Source organism: Bos javanicus, chromosome 21, assembly GCF_032452875.1.
Source record: "Bos javanicus breed banteng chromosome 21, ARS-OSU_banteng_1.0, whole genome shotgun sequence".
Classification (NCBI taxonomy): Eukaryota; Metazoa; Chordata; class Mammalia; order Artiodactyla; family Bovidae; genus Bos; species Bos javanicus.
Window position 1 is genome coordinate 14,851,161 of NC_083888.1, and position 23,461 is coordinate 14,874,621.

The 23,461-nt window shown below is 40.8% G+C and overlaps 1 long non-coding RNA gene across 1 annotated transcript in view; it reads left to right on the forward strand.

Moving 5' to 3' along the window:
• Positions 1-23,461, forward strand: part of LOC133234133 (uncharacterized) — a 102,246-nt gene that overhangs the window by 58,234 nt on the left and 20,551 nt on the right. The window contains exon 3 of the long non-coding RNA XR_009732035.1: positions 10,482-10,551. This is a non-coding gene — a long non-coding RNA (uncharacterized LOC133234133). The remainder of the gene's footprint in view (positions 1-10,481; positions 10,552-23,461) is intronic.

Genomic DNA, 23,461 nt, shown 5'->3' on the forward strand with positions numbered 1-23,461 from the left:
ACACCTTTTAACCTCTCTTATCTTCAGTGTCCTTCTGTGTAGAAGTTGGATAATAATACCTTTTTTGATAGAGTTTAGGGAGAAGAAAGTGAGATAAACACTTAGAAGATTGCCTAGCTTGAAGTATGCACTTAAATATGATGTGTGTGTGCTCAGTCACTCAAGCATGTCCGACTCTTTGTGACCCCACGGATTGCAGCCTCCCAGGCTCCTCTGTCCATGGGATTTCCCAAGTAAGAATACCGGAGGGGGTTGCCATTTCCTCCTTCAGGGGATCTTCCTGACCCAGGAGTCAAACCCACGTCTCTTGTGTCTCCTGCACTGGGAGGCAGATTCTTCACCACTGTACCAGCTGAGAAGCCCTTTAAATATGATAGTTACTATTATCTCAGATCCCCTACTCCTGGAAAGCTGAAGTCTTCTAAGATGACAATCTTTCTCTATGAACACAGGATTTTTTTTTCCAGATATAAATCTGAGTAGCTAATGTTGATGGCTGATTAAATCAAATGGCACTAGAGTGTAACCCATATACATGTGCCTCCAAGAGTGTTTTTAAATTTCAACAAGGGGGACTTATCTGTCAGTCTAGTGATTAAGGCTTCACCTTCTGATGCAGGGATGCAGGTTCCATTCCTGGCTGGGGAGCTACGATCCCACAAGCCTTGTGGCCAAACTACCAAAATATAAAACAGAAGCAATATTGTAACAAATTCAATGAAGACTTTTAAATGGTCTACATAAAAAAAAAAAAAAAATCTTAAAAAGAATTTCAACAAGAGCTCTTGACCCAAGTAGGTCTCCATTTGATAAACTGTACTGATGATTCCTCTGTTGGGCTGCTGGTTCTTATATATTTCTGGATTATTCTGAAAACTATAACTGCACTGGTCCTCTGGAACACATGTGGAGCTTGCTTGCCTCTTTTGTAGTGCCTAAATAAACTGCTGACATTGTATATTCAGTGAGTGCTTATTAGGCTTCTACTACGGTGGTGTTGGAGAAGACTCTTGAGAGTCCCTTGGACTGCAAGGAGATCCAACCAGTCCATTCGGAAGGAGATCAGCCCTGGGATTTCTTTGGAAGGAATGATGCTAAAGCTGAAACTCCAGTACTTTGGCCACCTCATGCGAAGAGTTGACTCATTGGAAAAGACTCTGATGCTGGGAGGGATTAGGGGCAGGAGGAGAAGGGGACGACAGAGGATGAGATGGCTGGATGGCATCAAGGACTTGATGGATGTGAGTCTGAGTGAACTCCGGAAGTTGGTGATGGACAGGAAGGCCTGGCGTGCTGTGGTTCATGGGGTCACAAAGTGTCAGACACGACTGAGCGACTGAACTGAACTGAACTGATGTCGGTGAGAGGTGCTATGCTAGGTTCCAAAGATAACCTGTAAAAGTGACAGTCATGGTCCCTGCTTTCCTGGAGCTCCCTGTCCATAGGAAATCACAGGTAGAACCGAAGCTGTTTAGCTCCGACTGGGACTTGAACCTGGCTAAAACCCACAGTCTTCCAAATGAGATCACACACCTGGTTTCAGGACCTAACGAAGCTCAGGCTCTTGATGTCTCATTGCAGAAAGAGTCCAATGAGAGACAAAGTGATTGGTAAGAAAAGGATTTACGTAGAGAGAAACACATTCCACAGAGTGTGGGCCATCTCAGAAGGCAAGAGCAGCCTTGAAATGTGGTGTGGTTAGCTTTCACAGGCTGAGTAATTTCATAGGCTAATGAGTGGGAAATTACTCAGCCCATAAAAGCTAAGAGGAGCCTGGTGGGCTACAGTCCATGGGGTGGCAAAGAGTTGGACATAACTGAGCAAATAACACGTTCACTTTGGGCTTCCCTGATGGCTCAAGCAGTAAAGCATCCTCCTGCAATGCAGGAGATGCAGATTTAATCCCTGGGTTGGGAAGATCCCCTGGAGAAGAAAATGTCAACCCACTCCAGTATTCTTGCCTGGGAAATCTCAGGGACAGAAAAGCCTGGCAGGGCTACAGTCCATGGGCTTACACAAGAGTTGCACACAACTGAGCACAATGAGTGGGAGGATTATTCCAACAATTTGGGGGAAGAAGCAGAGATTTCCAGGAATCAGGCCACTGCCCACTTCTTGACCTTTATGGTTGCTCTTGGAAACTATCATGGTACCTGAGCATGCATCCTAGCTTGCTGATGTGTTACACTGAGTGTATACTGAGGCTCAAGGTCTAGTGGGTCTACTCATCAGTCATTTGGATTTATTTGGTTCTAATCAGCTTATGCCATGTCCGTGGGCTATGTCATTATTTTAAAGGCTGAGCCCTACCCCCTCGTGTTTCAAAACCTTTAGGGGAGAAAAAAATAATGTTTATGGTCAGTCAGATGATTAATAAATGATTTAGGTGGAATATTGTTCATCACTGATCTGAAAAGAAATGTAAGAAGTCCTGATTGATATATATCTTTGTATTCCTCTGTTATTTCTACTAGATCACCTTATGACAATCACAGAATATATGTGTGTATGTGTGCATGTATGCTCAGTCATGTCCAACTCTTTGCAACTCCATGGACCATAGCCCACTGGGCTCCTCTATTCTTGGGATTTCCCCAGCAAGAATACTAGAGTGGGTTGCTATTTCCTCCGCCAGGGGATCTTCTGGACCCAGTGATTGAACCTGTGTCTTCTGTGTTGGCAGACAGGTTCTTTACCACTGTGCCACCTGAGACACCTTCATAGGATAGCAAGTCTTATGAAACTGTCTTTCCTCTAAAGATTGTTCTAAGCTAAGTTATAAGAATATTCTTGTGTGCTCACATAAGGAAAAACTTCAAAGCAATGATATAATAATCTTACTGAATTATAGGAAATACAAGCTCTTGATAAGAAATTCTACACTTCATTTAAGTTAATAAAGCTTTACAGGAAGCAGGCCATCTGATGGGAGTGTTTTTCTTCAGGTCTTTGAACTTGGTCTTCCCAGGGAAGAGAACACCTTTGCATTGTACTATTTGGATTCTCAGTCTCACAAAAACCAAACAACACACCAAAGTGGCTTTATCATACTTCTGCGCATCAAATTCAAGGTGGTTAAATAATTGCATTTTAAAATCATTAAAATATATTAAATTTCATTCCTATTTGTGGTAGTCAGATTAGATGAGAATTTTTTTTAACACACCCACCTGGAAATTTTTCAACAATTCATTTTTCTTTTCTTTTTGATGTATCTTCTTGCAATACAAATAATCAAAATAGCTGGAATTCCATTATAATGTCATAAACTTCAGAACAAAAAAAGGAGAAGATTCTTGAAAGGCACAATCAAAAAAAATTTTTTAAGAGGATGTTTTTGTACTATGAGCTATGTCTCTTTCTAGTAGGATCTTTCCCCATTATATGCCTGAGAAGTCCTAGCTTCCTTCAGAACTCAGATAAAACATTACCTCCTCTACAAAACCTTCCTGTGTATGAAGTTGTGTCTGACTCTTTGCGACCCCATGAACTTCAGCAGGCCAGTCTTCCCTGTCCTTCTTCACTGTCTCCCAGAGCTTGCTCAAACTCATGTCCATTGTGTCAGGGATGCCATCCAAGCATCTCATCCTCTTGTCTCCTTCTCTTTCTGCCTTCAACCTTCCCAGAATCAGGGTCTTTTCCAATGAGTGAGGTCTTTGCATCAGGTGGCCAAAGTATTGGAGTTTCAGTATTAACCCTTCCAATGAATATTCAGGGTTGATTTCCTTTAGGAGAAACTGCTATTCCTCAAAGGTATATACTATATATTATTTATCTCTGGATCTTCTGCATCGGAAGCATTGTACAACACTTATCAGGGCTCTGTAAGTATCAGATAAAGAAGTTAATAAGGAAAAGACCTAATAGGAAATCAACACTAAATCGAGTTTGCCCCAGGCTCCCCTTGTCAAGATAAAGGTCTGGCTTTCCAAGCTGCTCCTTAGTTGAGAACAAGGCTCCAGATTTCCTCTCTCACATCTGCCAAAAATTAAATCTTTGACTTGTACGATTTAATTCTAACTTCTGCTTTTTCCACATCATTCTGCTCATCAAAGGCTCCCATTGGTATTTGCCATCCAGACAGTATTTTCAAAATTTCTCAGAGGATAATAATCTTACTGCCCTTCATCCTTCCCTCCCCTATCCATTTTCTTTACTCTTAGTGGTTTTTGCCTTTTTTATACTTTCTTACAGGGCTTCCCTTGTGGTTCAGCTGGTAAAGAATCTGCCCACAAATTGGGAGACCTGGGTTTTATCCCTGAGTTGGGAAGATCCCCTGGAGAAGGGAAAGGCTACCCACTCCAGTATTCTAGCCTGGAGCATTCCATGGAGCTGACTGTGGCTGAGATCATGAACTCCTTATTGCCAAATTCAGACTGAAATTGAAAAAGTAGGGGAAACCACTAGACCATTCAGGTATGACCTAAATCAAATCCCTTATGATTATACAGTGGAAGTGAGAAATAGATTTAAGGAACTAGGTCTGATAGATAGAGTGCCTGATGAACTATGGACTAAGGTTCGTGACATTGTACAGAAGACAGGGATCAAGACCATCGCCATGGAAGAGAAATGCAAAAAAGCAAAATGGCTGTCTGGGGAAGGCATACGAATAGCTGTGAAAAGAAGAGAAGTGAAAAGCAAAGGAGAAATGGAAAGATATAAACATCTGAATGCAGAGTTCCAAAGAATAGCAAGAAGAGATAAGAAAGCCTTCTTCAGCGATCAATGCAAAGAAAGAGAGGAAAACAACAGAATGGGAAAGACTAGAGATCTCTTCAAGAAAATTAGAGATACCAAGGGAACATTTCATGCAAAGATAGGCTCGATAAAGGACAGAAATGGTATGGACCTAACAGAAGCAGAAGATATTAAGAAGAGGTGGCAGGAATACACAGAAGAACTGTACAAAAAAGATCTTCATGACCAAGATAATCACAATGGTGTGATCACTTACCTAGAGCCAGACATCCTGGAATGTGAAGTCAAGTGGGCCTTAGAAAGCATCACTATGAACAAAGCTAGTGGAGGTGATGGAATTCCAGTTGAGCTATTTAAAATCCTGAAAGATGATGCTGTGAAAGTGCTATACTCAATATGCCAGCAAATTTGGAAAACTCAGCAGTGGCCACAGGACTGGAAAGGGTCAGTTTTCATTCCAATCCCAAAGAAAGGCAATGCCAAAGAATGCTCAAACTACCACACGATTGCACTCACCTCACACATGAGTAAAGTAATGCTCAAAATTCTCCAAGCCAGGCTTCAGCAATACGTGAACTGTGAACTTCCAGATGTTCAAGCTGGTTTGAGAAAAGGCAGGGGAACCAGAGACCAAATTGCCAGCATCCACTGGATCATAGAAGAAGCAAGAGAGTTCCAGAAAAACATCTATTTCTGCTTTATTGACTATGCCAAAGCCGTTGACTGTGTGGATCACAATAAACTGTGGAAAACTCTGAAAGAGATAGGAATACCAGGCCACCTGACCTGCCTCCTGAGAAACCTATATGCGGGTCAGGAAACAACAGTTAGAACTGGACATGGAACAACAGACTGGTTCCAAATAGGAAAAGGAGTACGTCCAAATAGGAAAAGGCTGTATATTGTCACCCTGCTTATTTAACTTATACACAGAGTACATCATGAGAAATGCTGGGCTGGAAGAAGCACAAGCTGGAATCAAGATTGCCGGGAGAAATATCAGTAACCTCAGATATGCATTTGACACCACCCCTAAGAAGTGAAGAGGAACTAAAAAGCATCTTGATGAAAGTGAAAGAGGAGAGTGAAAAAGTTGGCTTAAAACTCAATATTCAGAAAACGAAGATCATGGCATCTGGTCCCATCACTTCATGGGAAATAGATGGGGAAACAGTGGAAACAGTGTCAGACTTTATTTTGGGGGGCTCCAAAATCACTGCAGATGGTGATTGCAGCCATGAAATTAAAAGACACTCCTTGGAAGGAAAGTTATGACCAACTTAGATAGCATATACAAAAGCAGAGACATTACTTTGCCAACAAAGGTCCATGTAGTCAAGGCTATGGTTTTTCCAGTGGTCATGTATGGATGTGATAGTTGGACTGTGAAGAAAGCTGAGCGCTGAAGAATTGATGCTTTTGAACTGTGGTGTTGGAGAAGACTCTTGAGAGTCCCTTGGACTCCAAGGAGATCCAACCAGTCCATTCTGAAGGAGATCAATCCTGGGTTTTCTTTGGAAGGACTGATGCTAAAGCTGGAACTCCAATACTTTGGCCACCTCATGCGAAGAGTTGACTCATTGGAAAAGACTCTGATGCCGGGAAGGATTGGGGGCAGGAGGAAAAGGGGATGACAGAGGATGAGATGGCTGGATGGCATCAAGGACTTGATGGATGTGAGTTTGAGTGAATTCCGGGAGTTGGTGATGGACAGGGAGGCCTGGCATGCTGCAATTCATGGGGTCACAAAGTGTCAGACACGACTGAGTGACTGAACTGGACTGAACTGATACTTTCTTACTTTAGTGGGGTTTTGGATATGAAAGAAGACCATAAAAAAATACTCTGTATGCCATATAAATGAGAAACTCATGATTCCCAAAAAGATAAATGGAAGACAGAAAGATTGGGATTCCTCTTCTCACAGTATTTCACTTAAGAATGAAGGTTGCAATAATCTTTTGTGCAATATTTGCAATTCATGTGATGCAGTACTTTTTAAAAATTGATATAAATGTCATGTTGTTAATAGAGATTCAGTGCCCACACAAAGGAGATGGGGGTGAACTCAGTCCATTTAATTCTCTGCCAGTCAGAGCTCACCTGGCCAAAATGTTCCCCATTCAAAAGGCATGTATCCAAATGGAAACAGACAGGATGAAAAAGCCTAGGAATAATGCCATATAATGAAAATTTGAAGAGATGATATGGTGTTAGAAAACATGAATTAGTCCAGGACAAGCTCTTTCTGAGGAGTAAGCATGCAACTTTGGAAAATATTTGGACTGTGAAATCTAATGAACTTTTTTTAAAAATAATTATTTTCATTTATTGATTTGACTGCACCAGGTCTTAGCTGCAGCATGTGGGACCTAGTTCCCTGACCAGGGATCAAACCCAGGCCCCCCAAATTGTGAACACAGAGTCTTAGCCACTGAACCACCAGGCAAGTCCTTCCAATGAACTAAGTTTTAAACTTACTTTTGTAAGGACCCATCCACTTATTATAAATTGAGGAAAGAAAACCTTTCATTCCAGGATTATCTTGGGTATCACAGGAGATCAATCAGCCTTGTGCTAGATTAGCTCTGTTATAATTCAGTACCTGGGTACAGATATGTTGCCTACCTTAATTTTGATCAAAACTCAGTAAGGCAAGCCCTGTTCCTCCTGATTTACAAATGAGGAAAACGATGCTTACAGAAGTTAAGGAACTTGCCCATCTTTGTAAGTGGCATTCTATGTAGAGAGGAAAAGTAAGAAGAAAGAAAGTGGAATTGCTCAGTCGTGTCCGACTGTTTGTGACCCCATGGACTGTAGCCTACCACGCTTCTCCTTCCGTGGGATTTTCCACGCAATAGTACTGGAGTGGGCTGCCATGCCTTCTCCAGGGGATCTTCCCGACCCAGGGATCGAACCCCACCTTCCCACATTGTAGACAGATGCTTTACCATCTGAGCCACCAGAGATGTCCCATGTAGAGAGGAGGCCCTCAAAAAAAAAAAAAAAAAAGTCGATTATTAGCACATGAATGAAGAAGGCATTTTATTCTAGGTTGCTCCAGAAACTATCACAAGCCTTTCAGCATGAGAAAATTATCAGCTTAAGGAAAATTCTTATTACATTTTGGAGCTGTCTAGCAGTAACAGTTTTCTTAAAAACCCAGAAAACTCCTTGTCCCTTGATTTGTTCACACTGGGGCTGGCAAAAGAGTTTCCGAGAATCTAGAACTGAGATTTCTTCACTGCGTGGAAGGCAAGACTCCAAGGCATGTAACTGTCTCCAGCTGCTGACAGTTATTTCATCCAGACACCTGTTACCCAAAAAATGTACGCCCTGACATCTCTGTCATTCTCTACTCCCTTACCCAGTGGTATCTTCCTTCATAGCAGTGAGTCTCTACATGTGGTAATACATATTATTTCTTTATTTGTTACACTGTATTTCCTGCCATCCAGAGCAGAAAGAAAGCTTCATGAGGCCAGGGCCTGGGTCCTATCCCCTGCTGAATCCCCAGAGCAGGGGCTAGCCCTCATAGACACTGGGGAATATTTGTTGAAGGAATGAATACTGAATGCCCCAAACCACAGTGGAAAAGAATATTTAAAAAGAGTATATACACATGTATGAGGAGGGTATGGCAACCCACCCCAGTATTCTTGCCTGGAGAATCCCATGGACTATAGTTCATGGGGCTGCAAAGAGTCAGACACGACTGAGCGACTAATCACAGCACATACATATGTATAACTGAATCACTTTGCTGTACAGCAGAAATTAATACATTGTAAATCAATTAAACATTAAGTAAAAAAAATGAATATCCCACTTATATCCTCAAATTCATGAATGGATTTAGAAACACATCCACTCTCCTACTTGTTCTTTCCCCGGAAATCCTTCATCCTGCCATGATACCATCACCTTCCCACAGACACAGTTTGGATGAATCAGCGTTCCCATGTGGAAGGGTTCCTTTGCCATTTTATGAAAGCCCTGAGCTTGACTGCTGGTAACACAGCCAAGTCCTGTGCAGGGTGCTCTAGCCATTTAGCAGTCCATTTGCCACTGCCATGAACATATGGAAATCCCTTATGTGTCAGCCTACATGTGACAGAGAGTATTCTCATCCAGTGTACCATTCCAAGGACCACAGTGCCGAAGAAGGAAAAGAGGTGGTTCCTTCTCTTTGAGAGAGAAATGGCAAATGAGAAGAAATAAATGAAAATCCACTATTGGGAGCATTGCATCCCACCCGTGATGTATCCTTCTGTGAAGAGCAACATCTGTTAGAGAGAAGTGCTCAGCCTTTCTCTTCTCTCTGGCTTATTTATCTCTGGAAGAGAGTGGCTTTTCTGAGTGGGAAAAGCCCATTTGGGAGAAGGAACCAACCATTCCTTCTTCTTCTCTTGGAAAATGGCAGCTGAGAGGAACTTGTGCTCTAGCTTGTTCTTTGCCAAATGGTCTGCTTAGCAGTCATGGCTCTGCTCCTGTGGGAAGACTTGATGTTTCCTAAGACTGTCTGAACTTGTGTGGATTGATTAACTGGGGTGCAGCTTTGAGCCGCTCATTATAATTGCACATCTAAACTATATCTTCCAGTTGAGTCTTAATCAGTAATAAAGCACCTATCGTAAATTCATTTCTTTGACTACCTTTTGTCTCTCTTTCAACTGGTTTTAAACTTGAATGAGAAGAAGGGACCCAGCTTATGAATCCCTTTATATCACAATAAAACTGAGAAGGACCATAATACAGTTAAAGAACTCTCTCTCACCCAGATAAAATGGGATAAGAAGAGTTAAGCTTTCTTAGATTTTTCTCCCAGGTCTAGGACAGTGATGGTTCCCCATGTTTTTTTGTTTCTTTGTGTATTTAAGTGGAGATTTATTGGAAATAGGGTACCAAGGGCTTGAGGGCATCACCTGGAAGCTAAGCTAAAAAATTCCGATGATGGGTAAAAACTTTTCTCTTCCAAGGAAGTTAGAAATCACTGCTCCCTCCATTGCCAAATGTGGTTTGAGAATGCCCATGGCCTATCTTGAACTCCTCATATGAATCTCCTGGAACCTCCAGCATATGGCCAGTAACTCAATATTTTCTCCAGGTCTCCACTTCTATGTCTGCCTCTCTTCAACAGGCTGTGAGAGGATGAGTCCTGTTACCATCAGCCTAATTGTTTTGCTTTTTTGATCAGATCTCAAAGATGAGCTAAATTCTAGTGGGATCTAACTCTGGTTCACAATCTTGCATAAGATTCTGACTTTTGGTCAACTCTCAGAACATGGACGATGATGGTGGTCCCACACGATGACCTCATTCTCACATCAAACATGTGGTCAGGCTGAGGACATGGAGAGCAGCCCTCTATCCTTACCTTGCAGCTTGACTTCCAGGCTCTTCCAACATCCTTGTCCTCTGGAACCTGGGAGACTTGGTGAACACAAATTAACTTGCTGGAATTCATCTGCCCCTTGTCTCTCCCTGTTTACCTAAGTCTGAAGCTCCTGATCATTTCCTTCTGGTACAAATCTTACTACTTTTGTTAACCACTCTTTCCTCCTATGTTACTAATAGAACCATAATAATAGAGGTCTACGTGGAATCTATAGATAGATAATCAATTATTCCTACCCCAGAAGGGTAAGAATAATGGCATCATTGAGAATAATGGGATTAGTAAGGGGTGAAGAATAAAATTCAGTAAGCTGTATCCTTGTAATGTGTGCTATTTTATTTTTACTTCAATCCCTAACATTTCTTGATCATTTGTTTTTAAGGCCATGAACAGACAGTTGTAAACAGGACTGAACTGTACACCAGGAAGAGTGGAGCCTGAGGCATACAGAGGTAAGGAAGAGATTCAGTGTTTAGACATATGCTAAAGGCTTTTTTTCTTTTTCTTTTTTTTTTTAAGATATATAAAAGGTCCTTACAAAAGGTGTATATATATGCAGTCCATGGGTTTGGGAAGACATGGACATGACTTGGTGACTGAACAACATAAAAAAGGCGAATATTTCTTAATCACTGATTTGATCCCAGATAAAAAGATAAAGATGGGGGTCTTGACAATATTCACACAGAGAGCAGGCCAGGCACCATGGCTGGAGTCACAGCTAGTTCTCCACGGTGGATTTGCTCATGTGTTGCCTCAGGACCTAGGTACTAGGTCATACCCTTTATATACATTGCCAAGTGTAATTTTCACAACCCTTCTGTGAAGTAGGTGTTTGCTTCTCCAAACAGGGGAAGAAGTGGAGGCAAAGAGAGGGTAAAGTAACTCGCAAGGTGAAAGGGTTTGTGAGCCCAGAGGCTGGACTTGAATGAGCTCTGTCATCTCTAAGGCCAGAAGTTTCATCCCAGACCGTTTAATTGATCCCCCTACTTTGTGGGGTTCTCTCATTCATCTTTTTTTAATTGAAATACATTAAAAATATAACTGTAATTTTAAGGTATACCCCATGTTGACTTGATACATTTGTATGAAGTGAAGTAAAGTGAAGTTGCTCAGTCGTGTCCGACTCTTTGTGACCCCATGGCCCACCAGGCTTCTCCGTCCTTGGGATTCTCCAGGCAAGAATACTGGAGTGGGTTACCATTTCCTTATCCAGGGGATCGGGATCAAACCTGGGTCTCCCGCATTGGAGGCAGATGCTTTAACCTCCGAGCCACTTGTATGCTGTAATATAATTGCCACTGTATCTTTACTTACCACCTCTATCACATCACATAATTATCATTTCTTTCATTTTGGTGGCAATAAGTAAGACCCAGTAAAATGTGGTGATTAGACTATATCATTGTCTGTATTCACTGTACTATGCATTAAGAACTCCAGGACTTGTCTACTAGTTGGAAGTTTATACCCTTAGACAACATCTTTGATCCATTCACTCAACCACTAGTGATTCCTTGTCCCCTCTAGTGGCTCAGCGGGTAAAGAATCCACCTGTAATGCAGGAAACCTGGGTTCAATCCCTGTGTTGGGAAGATCTCCTGGAGAAAGGAACAGCTACCCACTCCAGTATTCTGGCCTGGAGAACTCAGTTTGTACCTTTAGACTATGCCTTTGATCCATTCAATCAACCACTACTGATTCTTTGCCCCCTAGAAGGGACAAGGACACTGCCTAGTGTCCCACAGGAGCAGGTCTGTCAGCAAGCTCTGGTGGGGGGACTGGGACCACTGTGGGGGTGCTGTCTGCTGGCCCTGCTAGGTGGTGGCACACAAACACATTCCCATGATGTGTTGTTGTTCCTGGAAGACAATCCAGGAAGGGCCAAGGGTGCTTTTCTTCCTTGGAAATCCCTTCTCCATGAGAAAAAGAGAATCTGAGCACGTAGGGATGAAGATGGTAATGAGGCGCCAGTAACAAGTCTACGTGGAGGCTCATAGCAAGTTGGCGAATATTAGAAACCACCACAATCTTCTCCTACCTCCCTAAGACCCCAGCTAAGACACTTCACATGCCCGGCTCCCTGCAGGTGAGGTGTCCGTGCTTGCCTGCAGCAAGGAGCTGGTGAGACTTCATGACAGTGCCGTCTTGCTTTATGAAAACTCATCATACAAAACTGGGTAGTTATTAGCTTTATAAAACTATCCTGCTTACTTAAATAGTCGGTGAAGGTCATATAGAGCGTGGACTTCCCTGATGGCACAGTGTATAAAAATCTGTCTGCCAAGGCAGGAGACATGGGTTCAATCCCTGGTCTGGGAAGATTCCACATGCCTTGGGTCAACTGGGTCTGTGTGCCCCAACTACTGAGCCTGTGTGCTGCAACTGCTGAAGCCCATGTGCCTAGAACCCCATGCTCCACTACAAGAGAAGCCACCCCAGTGAGAAAGCCAGGTACTACAACCGTGGGCAGGCCCTGCTCACTTGCAACTAGAGAAAGCCTGTGCACCACAGTGAAGGCCCAGTGCAGCCAAAAATTAATTAATGAACTTAAAAGATCAGATAGAGCATGAATTGGGTTATGGAAATTCAGTTAGGCTCAAACTTGAGACCAAAACATGAAACATAAAAGATAGACCCAGTTTTACCCGTTGGATTGGAAGCTGGTGGTGAGAGAGCAGGACATAAGCATAAGATTTTGGAAATAATTTGCAACCAAGGTGCAAAGACTGAAATACATGTCTGATTACTTTCCTGTGCATGGCCTTGCTGAGGTTTCTAAATCTGCCTTGGCATCCTCTCCTGGCCAAGGACACTGACATTTTCACCTCCTGCCATCTCACCCTCTAAAATCTGGGGCAGCCAGCAACACTATCCACGTTTGGGGCTGGGGAGACTCAAGCCCCAGCCAAAGGGCGCTGCTGGGTTATCGCATCAGGCCGTCTCAGATAGCTGCTTAATTTTTAAAAATCCACACTTAACCCTTGGGCCCCAGGTCTGCACTGGTTCAGAGCAAGGGCACAGAGGGACAGTCTGAGCTGTTTGTGTGGCTGCTACTTCGTGAGGATCAGATGGACAGATCACACTGTGCCCCACACCAGTCATACCCTCTCAGCAGGAATTTATTCTGGGCTCTGCTTCACAGATACTAACACTCGCCACTTGGTTTGGGGACTGGAAATAGCACACGCCCTTTTTAGAACCTACACATGGCTCCCAAGAAACTCACCTCGAATAAAAACCCTGAGCCCTATTTGGAAGACTTTCCCATGTCAAATCCTCAACCTGCTTATCCAGACAAGCTGTTCTAGTTCTCAATTTTCTGCACTTACGCCCCAAGACCTAGATAACACTGCCAATCTCGCCTTTGAAGTTAAGCTTTCCTCCCTCCACCATCCTACCAGGAGTTTACCGTCATGAGGACAATGACAACATCTGTCTATTTTTACTTATGCTTATATCTCCAGTGTGTGGTCCATATCATCAGATGTCAAGACAAACTCTAAAGCCACAGCAATTAAAGCAGTGTGAGAGACCAAGGCACAAATAAACAGATTCTTGGGACAGAAGAGATAGCCCAGGAACAAACCGAAGGATATGCAAAAACATCGTGTTGTAATCTGTTCTCTTTACAGATACTGGGCAAGTGCACACACCATGCTTGACAGTGGGAACATTTGGTGAATAAGCCAGATATGTTCCTGGCCCTAATGAAGCTATCAGTGGGTCATAGGAAAGGCAGACTTTAAATGGATAGTTTTATTTGTAATAAGTACTCAAAAGTGATGGATTTTATGCTCCCATCTCAGGAACTTTATAGTCATCGCTCCCTCCACGTGGAATTCGCCTTCTCTCTTTACCCTAAGATACTGGCACGGCTGTTCCTCCACTTCATTCAGATCTCTACTGAATGTCACCTCCTTCTATGAAAGGAAGGAAGAGCCTTCTATGACCCACCCTTTCCTGAACATCAGTTTCTCATGACCCTCTAAACATTGACCCTCTTCATTTTTAATTTTTTGATTACACTTTTATATCTAATAGTATCCCAGGGATGGGGAGCCTGGTGGGCTGCCGTCTATGGGGTCGCACAGAGTCGGACACGACTGAAGTGACTTAGCAGCAGCAGCAGCATGCTACATATTAGTATGTTTTGTAATGTTTTTTTGTTTGTTTGTTTGTTCCTGCTCCTTGAATGAAAGCTCCCCAAGAATACAAGCATTGCTTGCTTTTGTATTCCCAGGCCCTGGAACAGCACTTACCTGGTGGTAGGTACTGATCAAATATATAGTGAGTGAATAAGCATGAGCTTAATGAGGAAGAGTCTTTCCAATCAGCAGAAAAAGCACACATAAATCAATATAGGATTTGGGGATGATTTTCTGTATACCCTACGCATAAATGCTAGATCGTTTGCTTAGTAAATTTATTAGTGAGGCATACATGAAAAAAGGAAGACAACAAGTTACGCAGGTATAGCCAGATAGCTTATCACAAAGTGATTGCCATGTAAGTGCCACTCTGGTGTAGAAAGAGATCAACAACTCAGCAGAGGCACCACACAAAATCCTGCCAATTATAGTGACCAAACCATTCAAGTTTGTTTGAGATTAGCCCAGTTCTAACACTGAATACCCTGATTAAAGTCTCAGTCCCAGGTAAATCAGGTCAGTTGGTCACTGTATTGTCAGTTCCCACTATGCCGTTCTACCAGTCTCCCCTCTCCTAATTTCTAATACCGTAGATTAGCCTCATCTATATTTGAGCTTCATATAAGTGAAATAAAGCAGGTTTTTTGCTTATTCTTTTTATAAGATCTATTCATATTTTTCATGTAGAAGGAACTCATTCATCTCATTGCTGTAAAACATTCCACTTATTTATTCCTTCTTCTACAGATGGTTATTTTGGCTATTATCAATAAAGTCATTGTGAGTATTCTTAATCATGTCTACTGCTGAACCTGTATGTTGATATCTGTTGGGTACATCTATCTATTCCTAGGAAAGGAAGTGCTGAATCACAGAGTATAAATACATTCAGCCTTAGCAGGTAATGCCATGCAGTTTTCTGGAGAAGTTGCATTCTACCAGAAATGTATGAAGATTTCAGTTTCTCTACAACTGACCATTTTGATATGATAATTAATCCTTTTAATTTTGATTAATTTGATAATTAATCCTTTTAATTTTACCTATTCTAGTGATTATTAATGTTTTTAATAGTGACTGTTCAACTCTTTTTTCTGATTTTCAATATATTTTTTCTTATGTTTCTATCAATATTTTCTTTATTCTTATATTCTCTTTGGGTTCTGGCTATGAGTCTTTTGTTCGTAATATAGATTAAAATATATTCTCCAAATGTGGTTTGTAATTCCACTCTCTCAAAAAGTGGCCAATGTATGTGTTTTCCCTTATAAATGGTGCCTATATTTTACTGTGTAAATAATCTTTGCTAAATCAAATAGTCCTAAAGATATCCTTCTGCACCTTCAACAGTCCATTAAAACTTGAGCTGTGTATGTGGGTTGAGGTAAGACTCATGTTTTGGTTTACCATGTTTTATTTTTTCATATAAATCTTAAGCTGATTCAGCATCATTATTGTCAACAATATCCTCTTTTAATTCTGTCATAAAGCAAGTGTGTTTTGTATAACTCTATGGGCTTTTTACTCTGTTTCACTGGCCTACTTGTCTGTTCTTGCGCTAATTAATATATTAATTACAATGCCTTTATAACCAGTTTTGACATCAGTTGGTGGAAGTATTTCAAGTTTATTCTGGCTACCTTTGGTGTTTGGCATTTCCATATGAAATTCGAAATTCAGATTCTCAGTTCCCAAAAATAAACCTCCTGGTATTAAAATCAACCTGGAAAAGTCAACAAATTTGCAACATTTGTCTCTGCTAATCCACAAAACAGGATATAGTCTTACACTTATTTAGGTTTCATCTGTATTCTTTTAATATTGTTCTTCTGCATTGTAAAAGCCTTGCATATTGTTTATTTTTAGGCATTAGAACTTTGGGGATATTATCCTACATGGTATTATTTGTTTAATTCATTTGTAAAAATTGTTGGATGCTGGACAATGGGAATAAATTTATTTTTTATATTAATTTTTATCTAACCACCTTACTAAATTTATTTACTAATTCTAATGATTTATATATTTTTAAACACTTTTTGTGTGTGTAAAATCATGTTGTCTGTGAGTAACAACTTTATTTTCTTCCTTTTTAATCCATTATGTTTATTTTGTAGTAATATACTGAAGAGGTCACAGCCTTCAATACAATATTAAACAGGAATGGAGAGGGCAGAGTCATTGTCTTCATCCTAACTGCCAATAAAAATTGTAATAATTGGTCATTAAATATGATGTTTGTTTTTTGTGTGTTGTAGATATGCTGTCAAATAAGGAGGCTCCTTTTTTATAGTTAGTTTACTAAAAGATTATTCTTTAAATAACAAATCAGGGTTGAATTTTGTCAAATATTTTTTCTTCATTATTGAGAAAATTATTTGGTTTTTCTTTCTTCTATTAATAGGATGAATTGAATCAATTGAATTCTGAATTTTAAACCAATATTTATTCTTTGAATAAGTTTAAAATTGATCCTAATGTGATATTTTAAATAAATTTAGCAAGGCAAGTTTTTTTTTTTTTTTTAATATACCCTTGATCTCTGTGTGAAACAATAGTTTTTTGAGAAAGATGTACCTGTAATTTTCTTTCTTATAATGTATTGCCAGTATGGGGAATCAAAATTACACTGACCTCATAGTATTAATTACAAAGTATTCACTCTATTCTCTAAAAGATCTTATATAAGACTATTGTGGTCTTTCCTTTAATATTTGTAACTATTCCTCAGTGGAGACATCTGGCCTTGGAGTTTGCTTTGGAAGGTTTCGCATGTGTTTTGCTGGTCAAGAATTGAAGCAAGATGCAGGAAAAGAAGCTCCTGTCTGTTCTGTGAGGCATGAGAAAAAATACATTCATCATTTACATCCAGAATTTATATGTATGTTTATCACTGAAGATAATCTAGTCAATCTGTATTCAAGTCATCTGGTCTTAGAATATTTTTGTCTGTAAGAAGTTTCTTTTTTAACTCTGTATAGAGTTCAAATAACTTTCTCAATCTTTGATTTCACGCTTTTTTTCACTTTTCTGACTTTATTCTCAATTATCTCTTCAAATATTGCTTCTGTTCCAATTTTTAATCATTTCCTTCTGGTATATGAATTATCCAAATATTACAAATATTAGATCTTCTTAATGTATCTCAGGTCTATTATCCAAATATTACAAATATTAGATCTTCTTAATGTAGCTCAGGTCTAATATAAACTTTCACACACTTTGATGCTTTTTTCTCTACATTAGTTGATCTGAATATTTTCTATTGACCTATCTTGCAGTTCACTAATCCTCTTTTCTACTGTGTCTAATCTGCTCATCTACTAATTAACTTAATTAGTCCTTAATTTTTATACTTTAATTAGTCTCTTTTCAAAATGAATTATCAAGTTTGTCATCTTTTCTGTTTTCTCTCTTGATTTTTAGTTTTTAGTCACTTTTCTTAACTCCTAGAATGCATGATAATTTCTTTATTGAGAGTCAAATATTATGTATGGGAAATTATCAAGATCATATGAGACTCTGGCTGACATTCCACAAAGAGTTTATTTTTCCTTTCTGGTAGGCAGAATTGAGTCAGATCTCTGCAATCCAGTTTGTGATTGAGCAGTTTGAAGACTGGTTTCAGTTTTTAGGATGGATAGTCTGTTTCCAGTTCATTATTGCTCTAGTGTGCTTTCCAGGGTTTCATCTATCTGGTGAGCTCTGACCTTGAATGTCTGCCTTCCCAGCTCTGTGAGATTACCAACATCTTTGCTCAGCCACTCAGCCTCTTAGACACAACTTTATACTCTACCTCTTAGTCTCTTGGCTCTGAGCTGCTTCAGTATAGTAATACCTCAAGGGGGAAACATGTCTAGAATGTCAGGCTCACATTAACGTGCTTCTCTGCTGCTTTCTTTTTTAAGGACGATTATCTGTTTCTCATGGTGATCACTTATATTTTTTTTAGTTATTTATTTATCAAGATATAATTAACACTTGATGCTAAGTTGCTTCAGTCGTGTCCGACTCTGTGTGACCCCATAGATGGCAGCCCACCAGGCTCCCCCGTCCCTGGGATTCTCCAGGCAGGAAGACTGTAGTGGGTTGCCATTTCCTTCTCCAATGCATGAAAGTGAAAAGTGAAAGTGAAGTCACTCAGTCGTGCCCAACTCTCAGTGATCCCATGGACTGCAGCCTTCCAGGCTCCTCCATCCATGGGATTTTCCAGGCAGGAGTACTAGAGTGGGGTGCCATTGCCTTCTCCGAATTAACACTTAACATTATATTAATTTCAGGTATACAACATAATAATTCAATATCTGTATATTTGTGAAATGGTCACAATATGCCTAGTTAATATCTGTCACCATACATAGTCACATTTTTTTCTTGTGATGAGAACTTTTATGATTTACTTTCTTAGCAACATTCAAATAACAATACAGTATTATTAACTATCGTCACCATGAAGTGAAGTCGCTCAGTCGTGTCCGACTCTTTGCGACCCCATGGGCTGTAGCCTACCACGCTCCTCAGTCCATGGGATTTTCCAGGCAAGAGTACTGGAGTGGGGTGCCATTTCCACCATGCCGTACATTATATCCCCAAGACCTTTGTCCTGAACTCCTGGCTCTGATTCTGTATTTATATACATTATTGCTCTTGTTGGCTTCAGATCATTATACCCATTCTCCAACTTTGAGCCCCATCTCATCTTTCAGCCCTGGGGTTTCTGTCTGTTTTCCCAGCAAAGACCATGCTCTTCTCCTTAACTAAAATCTCTATTTGATTCTCTTCCTTGTTACACTGCCTCAGGCCAGCAGGAATGGTGATGATCAGAACAGATGGGATGACATGGAATCATGAAGATGGATGGTTTGGCAGGCATATTCAGTGCCCTAAACGTTGTCATTAATAAGAACACAGCTTCTTTCCTATATTTTCCATCCTAGTTTTTCACAATTTCACTTTTTGTTCTCCACCCAACCCCACTATAGTACTCCCTTCCAATGGGACTCAGAAGACCATGTGAAGCTCATCCCAGGTTCTCTTTCTACCTTATCTGCATGTGGCTTCGCTTCTTATATATCATTATCATGTGCTCAAGGGTCCATAACAGGACAACCAGGTCCAGTCTACATGGTGACTTCTGCTCCTCTAGCCAGATTCTAAACATTTTTTTCTTCTCACCTCATTGTATGGATCTCAAGAATATAGAATTTTCATGGAATTTTACTCTATAGGACTATACCTGTATCTTCAACTTATTGACTAGTACCTGTTCTAAATCCACAAGATTAAAATATCATATTTTTACACTATATCATAAAGAACATTTATAAGAAGATTAACCATATAATTTTATTTTTAAGACCTTCTAATATTAAATTATGTCCTTAATTTTTAACCTAGTAAATATCCTTCAGTTCAGTTCAGTCACTCAGCCATGTCCAACTCTTTGTGACCCCATGAATTGCAACACGCCAGGGCTCCCTGTCCATCACCAACTCCCAGAGTTCACTCAAACTCACGTCCATTGAGTCAGTGATGCCATCCAGCCATCTCATCCTCTGTCATCCCCTTCTCTTCCTGCCCCAATTCCTCCCAGCATCAGAGTCTTTTCCAATGAGTCAACTCTTCGAATGAGGTGGCCAAAGTATTGGAGTTTCAGCTTTAGCATCAGTCCTTCCAAAGAACACCCAGGACTGATCTCCTTTAGAATGGACTGGTTGGATCTCTTTGCAGTCCAAGGGACTCTCAGCAGTCTTCTCTAACACTACAGTTCAAAAGCATCAATTCTTCGGCGCTCAGCTTTCTTCACAGTCCAACTCTCACATCCATACATGACCACAGGAAAAACCATAGCCTTGACTACATGGACCTTTGTTGGCAAAGTAGTGTCTCTGCTTTTGAATACACTATCTAGGTTGGTCATAACTTTCCTTCCAAGGAGTAAGTGTCTTTTAATTTCATGGCTGCAATCACCATCTGCAGTGATTTTGGAGCCCCCCAAAATAAAGTCTGACACTGTTTCCACTGTTTCCCCATCTATTTCCCATGAAGTGATGGGACCAGATGCCATGATCTTAGTTTTCTGAATGTTGAGTTTTAAGCCAGCTTTTTCACTCTCCTCTTTCACTTTCATCAAGAGGCTTTTGAGTTCCTCTTCACTTTCTGCCATAAGGGTGGTGTCATCTGCATATCTGAGGTTATTGATATTTCTCCCGGCAATCTTGATTCCAGCTTGTGCTTCTTCCAGCCCAGTGTTTCTCATGATGTACTCTGCATATAAGTTAAATAAGCAGGGTGACAATATACAGCCTTGACATACTCCTTTTCCTATTTGGAATCAGTCTGTTGTTCCATATCCAGTTCTAACTGTTGCTTCCTGACCTGCATATAGGTTTCTCAAGAGGTGAGTCAGGTGGTCTGGTATTCTTATCTCTTTCAGAATTTTCCACAGTTTATTGTGACCCACACAGTCAAAGGCTTTGGCATAGTCAATAAAGCAGAAATAGATGTTTTTCAGGAACTCTCTTGCTTTTTCCATGATCCAGTGGATGCTGGCAATTTGATCTCTGGTTCCTCTGCCTTTTCTAAAGCCAGCTTGAACATCTGGGAGTTCATGGTTCACGTATTGCTGAAGCCTGGCTTGGAGAATTTTGAGCATTACTTTACTATCCTTATTCCAGTATAATAAATTCCCTTCAGTTAATACTACCCATTAAAAAGGGCAATGACTTTGAAAGGATATATTTCAAAAACCAAATCTGCCATTGTTTTTCCCCTTGAAGAATGTTGCTATGCTACTGTTCTGCGCTCCATTCCTCTAAACCAGGGGTTGGCAGACTACTGCCTATGGGCCAAATGTAACTCTCCTCTTGTATTTGTAGGGCCCAATGAACTAGGAATGATTTTCACATTTTTAAATGATTACATTTGAAATGCTTGTATAGGTCTTTGCTTTTGCCTCTGGGCTTGCAAACCTAAACCAGTTATTATCTGGTCCTTTATGAAAGAGCTTTCTGACCCCTTGGTGAGCTCATAATAAACCCTATGCCTTTAAGGTGCCAACAGAGGTCAAAATCACTGGTTCTCTTGAGTGGAGCTGCAGGACAATAGGTTGTTTGTGTCAAAAGCCACCGGGCTATGCTCTGCTCATTATTATTATTTTTTAATTATAGCTTGGACACTTCTTTTTTAAAATATTTATTTATTTACTTGGTTGCATGAGATCTTAGTTGTGGCATATGGGATCTTTAATTGTGGCATGTGAGATCTCATTCTCTGACTAGGCATGAAACCTGGGCCCCCTGCGTTGGGAACTCAGAGTCTTAGCCACTAGAGAAGTCCCTCTGCTCACTTTGAAATAAAGACACGATGACTTTCTGGAAGGTCAAACTAAAAGATTCTGTAGACTGCCAAAAAGAAGCTTTGGGTAAAAATGTGTCCTTCTCCAGAGACATTATTGGAATTTCCTTCCTCCTAGTCAAAGACCCAACTAATGCTGGGAAAGATTGAGGGCAGGAGGAGAAGGGGGTTACAGAGGATGAGATGGTTGGATGGCATCACCGACTCAATGGACGTGAGTTTGAGCAAACTCTGGGAGTTGGTGAAGGACAGGGAAGCCTGACGTGCTTCAGTCTAAGCGGTCGCAAAGAGTTCAACACAGCTTAGCAACTGAACACCAAATGAAACCGGAAGTTCCTATGCCAGTGCACAATTGTTTAGATTTCCATAGTTAATACTCTGCCAGTCTTGTTTCTCCAGGCTGGGGCCATGGGGGAAGAAGCAGAACTGGGAAGGCAGTGCTTCATGAGATGAGACATTTTGGAATCCAGTCCTTGGTTTTGTAGGCTCTGGAACATGACTCTTTTTATCACTCAAGTCTGATCAGGCTCTCGGGCAATGACTCACACTAATTCAATTCATGACCAGATGCCAGGTTGCTGATTTGCACTGGGAGGAGTACTTGTCATGAGACACAGGGCTGGCTATTTCTGCTGCTGGAAGAACTCTCTCTCTCTGGGAGAGTGGATTGATACAGGAGGCCAAACTGAGGTTGTCAGCAAGCTCTGCAAGGTCTTAGAGACCCAGAAGGTTTTCAAGGTTATCTGCATTACGGTCTCATAGTCCTTTAGCACGTTTTTGCCTAAAAAAACTTTAGTTCATCTAGACCAGGGGTCAGCAGACTATGGCCGGTGGGTTGGTCACCTGTTTTTGTAAATGAGTTTTATTGAAACACAACCGTTCTCATTCATTTATGCATGGTCTGTGACTGTCTTCTGCAACAGAAACTCTATGGCTTACAAAGCCTAAAATTTATTATCGAGCCCTTCAGAGTTGTTGTTGTTCAGTTGCTCAGTTGTGTCTGCCTCTCTGCGACCCCCTGGACTGCTCTTTAAAAAATAGAGGCCAGATAGTAAACCTACACTACTAATCTAATCTACTAATTTGCACTAGTGTTTCTGAAGTTGTAGTTTCGACCTATCGGTGTTTTAAAAAATCATTTTAAAGATTAATGATCAGCATTTTATTTCAAGTAGAACAACAACAATGGGACATATCAGAGTCCATTTTATTTTCAAGGTAAGTATTACACTGTGAAATGTTTGTTTTTGAATGCTGTAATGGTTAATTTCAGATGTCAACCTGATTGGCCCAAGGGCTGCTCAGATGTCTGTGAGAGTGTTTCTGGAAGAGATGAGCATTTGAACTGGTGGATTTTGTAAAGCAGATTCAGTTCAGTTCAGTTGCTCAGTTGTGTCTGACTCTTTGCGACCCCCCTGGACAGTAGTACACCAGGCTTCCCTGTCCATCACTAACTCCCGGAGCTTGCTTAAACTCATGCTCTTCGAGTTGGTGATGCCATCCAATTATCTCATCCTCTGTTGTCCCCTTCTCCTTCTGCCTTCAATCTTTCCCACCATCAGGGTCTTTTCTAATAAGTCAGTTCTTCACATGAGGTGGCCAAAATATTGGAGTTTGAGCTTCAGCATCAGTCCTTCCAATGAATATTCAGGACTGATTTCCTTTAGGATGGGCTGGTTTGATTAAATGTGATTAATTGATGCACATTTAATTTAATGTGCATTAATTTTTTAAAACATCATCCTTGTAGAGAAGGGGGACAAAAAGAAGCAAATGTAGAAAAACATGGGAAACCTATTGAAAATGTGTTCATTTCCCCAGTACCCCTTGCTGTCCAAAGGACTCTCAAGAGTCT